Source organism: Ambystoma mexicanum, chromosome 7p (genome assembly GCF_040938575.1).
Source record: "Ambystoma mexicanum isolate Mex_15411 chromosome 7p, UKY_AmexF1_1, whole genome shotgun sequence".
Lineage (NCBI taxonomy): Eukaryota > Metazoa > Chordata > Amphibia > Caudata > Ambystomatidae > Ambystoma > Ambystoma mexicanum.
This window is the reverse complement of record NC_090939.1, coordinates 435,514,022-435,518,106: the sequence shown is the minus strand read 5'-3', so window position 1 is coordinate 435,518,106 and position 4,085 is coordinate 435,514,022. Positions and strand designations below refer to the sequence as shown.

At 52.4% G+C, this 4,085-nt stretch overlaps 1 pseudogene; it reads left to right on the top strand.

The window, feature by feature from the left end:
• Window positions 1-1,970: 1,970 nt before the first annotated feature.
• LOC138525947 (kinesin light chain 2 pseudogene) lies at window positions 1,971-3,882 on the top strand (annotated as a pseudogene).
• The last annotated feature ends 203 nt before the right edge of the window (window positions 3,883-4,085 follow it).

Sequence of the window (4,085 nt, the reverse complement as noted above, 5' to 3'; positions counted from 1 at the left end):
TGGTACATGAGTGGGGGCCTGCTGGCAGGTGCCCTGCACTGCTGGGGGGTGGGTGTGCAAGGGGACATGAGTGGGGGCCTGCTGGAAGGTGCCCTGCACTGCTGGGGGGTGGGGGTGTAAGGGGACATGGGTGGGACATGAGTGGGGGCCTGCTGGCAGGTGCTCCACACTGCTGGGGGCTGGGGGTGCTGGGGGAGATGAGTGTGTGCCTGCTGGCAGGTGCCCTGCACTGCTGGGTGGTGGGGGTGCAAGGGGGTAATGCGTTGGTGATCACTAGTGCAAGGTGACATGTGGCTTGGCTGGAGGGGCATGCCCATGGTGGATTGCCTGCCTGCGGGACATGACCAGGGGTGCAGGGTAGTTCCCTGTGGTGTGGTCTGCCTGCAGGGGCCGTGGAGGGTGTAGACGGAACACCTGGGAGGACCCACACTGCCAATTCACATGTAGGACTCCCCTGCACCTCCGGAATACACGTACCCCACTCGCACAGGTCCTATCGCGTGTGGAACTTCCCGCTCACCCCAGTAATACAGGTACCCTGCTGAAATCGCGTGTGAAACTTCCCTGCACCCCAGAAATACACGTACCCTGCTGGAATCATGTGTGGGACTTCCCGCGCACCCCAGTAATACAGGTACCCTGCTGTGATTGTGTGTTACACTTCCACGCACCCCAGAAATACACGTACCCTGCTGTAATCGCGTGTGAAACTTCCCCGCACCCCAGAAATACACGTACCCTGCTGGAATTGCGTGTGGGAATTCCCGCGCACCCCTGTAATACACGTACCCTGCTGTAATCGTGTGTTGAACTTCCCCGCACCCCAGAAATACAGGTACCCTGCTGAAATTGCGTGTGTAACTTCCCGCGCACCCCTGTAATACACGTGCCCTGCTAAAATCGCGTGTCAAACTTCCCCGCACCCCAGAAATGCACGTACCCTGCTGAAATCGCGTGTGTAACTTCCCGCGCACACCAGTAAGACACCTACCCTGCTGAAATCGCGTGTTAAACTTCCTCGCACCCCAGAAATACACATACCCTGCTGAAATCGCGTGTGTAACTTCCCGGGCACCCCAGTAATACAGGTACCCTGCTGAAATTGCGTGTAAAAGTTCCCCGCACCCCAGAAATACACATACCCTACTGGAATCGCGTGTGGAACTTCCCGCGCACCCCAGTAATACTGGTACCCTGCTGAAATCGCGTGTAAAAATTCCCCGCACCCCAGTAATAAACGTACCCTGCTGGAATCGCGTGTGGAACTTCCTGCGCACCCCTGTAATACATGTACCCTGCTGTAATCGCATGTTGAACTTCCCCGCACCCCAGAAATACACGTACCCTGCTGATTTCACATGTGGAACTTCCCACGCACCCCAGTAATACACGTTCCCCGCTCGCCATTTCCTGTTTGGCAGCCCTGTATACTAGTCCAGGGTTAGCGCAGCCCTTTGCGATGAATTGTGAATTTTGATGGCTTTTCCTTGCGCAAGGGCGTTCTTGGGGGCGTAACTGGCGCAGCTGCAGGGTCGCTGAGCCACTCTGCGCCAGGGCTGGTTTTGGAGGTTGAAATCCATGAATACGCTGTGCGCGGATATCGAATTTAGCACACGCGGATGGCGCAGACATTCGCACGCGCACACTGTGCACCAGCTGCGTGCGCCACTTTTGTGCGGAATTCTATGAATTACCCTGACAATATTTTAACATCAAAAGAATGTTCACAATTGTTCAATTCAAAGAAGTAATTCCACAATTGCTCTTAGTGCATCAAAGGTTTTTACTCAAATTTCAAACATGATATTAAAATATAGAATTCAGTTTCACCATCAAATTTAAATTGGTATTCATCAAAAGAAAAAGATTTCTCAATATAGGACTATTGCCACCCTTGCGTACATTAGTAGGTGTACAGTAATGTTCAAACCAAATTACTTTCCCTTGATCAAAACTCAAGTCAGTTTACAATGGTGATTCCAATTCAACTATTTAGCAATAGCATGGAATTCCCATGTGAGGAAAAGCTGGAGAAGCTTTCCGAGGAGGATATTTTTCTGAGTACCAATGCTGTGATCCAGGGGCTGGAGACCCTCCGAATTGAGCACAACTCCATCCTGTCCACCCTCCTGGACACCATGAAGAATCTCGAGCAGCAACAAGAATCTAGTGTGGTGCAGGCGAAGTGCAGCCTCCTACACTCCTCATTGGAAGCCATCGAGCTGGGGCTTAGGGAAGCTCAGGTGATCATTGCTCTTTCTTGCCACCTAAGCGCCATGGAGTCCGAGAAGCAGAAGCTGCACGCCCAGGTGTGACGGCTGTGCAGGAGAACCAGTGGCTGCGGGATGAGCTGGCCAACACCCAGCAGAAGTTGCAGTGCAGTGAGCAGGCTGTGGCACTGCTGGAGGAGGAGAAGCACCACCTGCTGTTCATGAACCAGATCAAGAAGTTTGATGAAGATTTCTCCCCCTCGGATGAGAACAGCGCCAGCAGGCTGCAAAAGACACCCTTGATGACCTGTTCCCTAATGATGAGGAGCCAGCACAAGCCCCAGGTCGAACGTCTGGCGAGGTAGCGGCCCATCAAGGCGGATATGGGATTCCAGCCCGCCTACGCACACTGCACAATCTGGTGATCCAGTTTGCTTCACAGGGGCGGTATGAGGTGGCTGTGCCACTCTGCAAGTAGGCCCTGGAGGACCTTGAGAAAACCTCTGGCCACGACCATCCAGATGTGGCAACCATGTTGAATATTCTGGCCCTGGTGTACAGGGACCAAAATAAGTACCAAGAGGCAGCCCACCTTCTGAATGATGCATTGGCCATCGGTGAGAAGACCCTTGTCAAAGATCATCCAGCGGTTGCCGCCACACTGAACAATTTAGCTGTGCTTTATGGCAAGAGAGGTAAGTACAAGGAGGCGGAACCGCTGTGCAAGAGGGCACTGGAGATCCGTGAAAAGGTACTGGGGAAGTTTCATCCAGATGTGGCCAAGCAGCTGAATAATATGGCACTCCTCCGCCAGAACCAGGGCAAGTACGAGGAGGTGGAGTATTACTACCGTCGGGCACTCGAGATCTACCAGTCTAAGCTGGGGACTGAAGACCCCAATGTAGCCAAGACAAAGAATAACCTGGCCTCTTGCTACCTGAAGCAGGGAAAGTACAAGGATTCAGAGGCTTTTTACAAGGAGATCCTCACCCAGGCCCATAAGAAACAATTTGGATCAGTTGATGGAGACAACAAACCCATCTGGATGCATGCTGAGGAGAGGGAGGAAAGCAAGGGTAAACACAAAGACAATTCGCTATACGCAGAGTATGGGGGCTGGTACAAGGCCTGCAAAGTGGACAGTCCGACTGTGAATACTACACTGAAGAGCCTGGGAGCCCTGTACCGCTGGCAAGGCAAGCTAGAGGCAGCTGAGACACTAGAAGAGTGTGCGACGAAGACACGAAAACAGGGGATTGATGCCATCAATCAGACCCGTGTTGGGGAGCTCCTGAAAGATGGCAGTCCCACGGAGCGCGGACAAAGCCGAGATAACCTCCACGTGGGCACTGTAAAGTACGAGAATGGGACTAATAGCGATGAGGGCGCAGTGGAGTGGTCTGGGGATGGCAGCGGGACCCTGCGGAGGAGTGGTTAGTTCGGGAAGCTTCGAGATGCACTGCGTCACAGCAGTGAGATGCTGGTAAAGAAACTGCAAGGCAGCACCCCACAGACCCACAAAAACCCTGGGATAAATTGTGCCAGCTCCTTGAACTTTCTGAACAAGAGCGCAGAAGAATATGTCCAGACATCTGGAATTAACTTGTCTGACTGTCGGAGAATGAGTGCAACTAGCCTGTATTTGTCTAGACACAGCTCTATCATTGGTTGATTTCAAGGACATAACACCTTAAGGGGCAACTTGGGATAGGGTTAGCTTTTTTATTTTGCAATGAACTTGAATGTTTGGCTCATCTCGAAGTGCTGATGTGAGTGAGTGAGTGAGTGAGTGAGTGAGTGAGTGAGTGAGTGAGTGAGTGAGTGGGCCTTTTGCTCGAGGGCTAATTGAGAGATCGTACAGAGCTTGTATTTTTA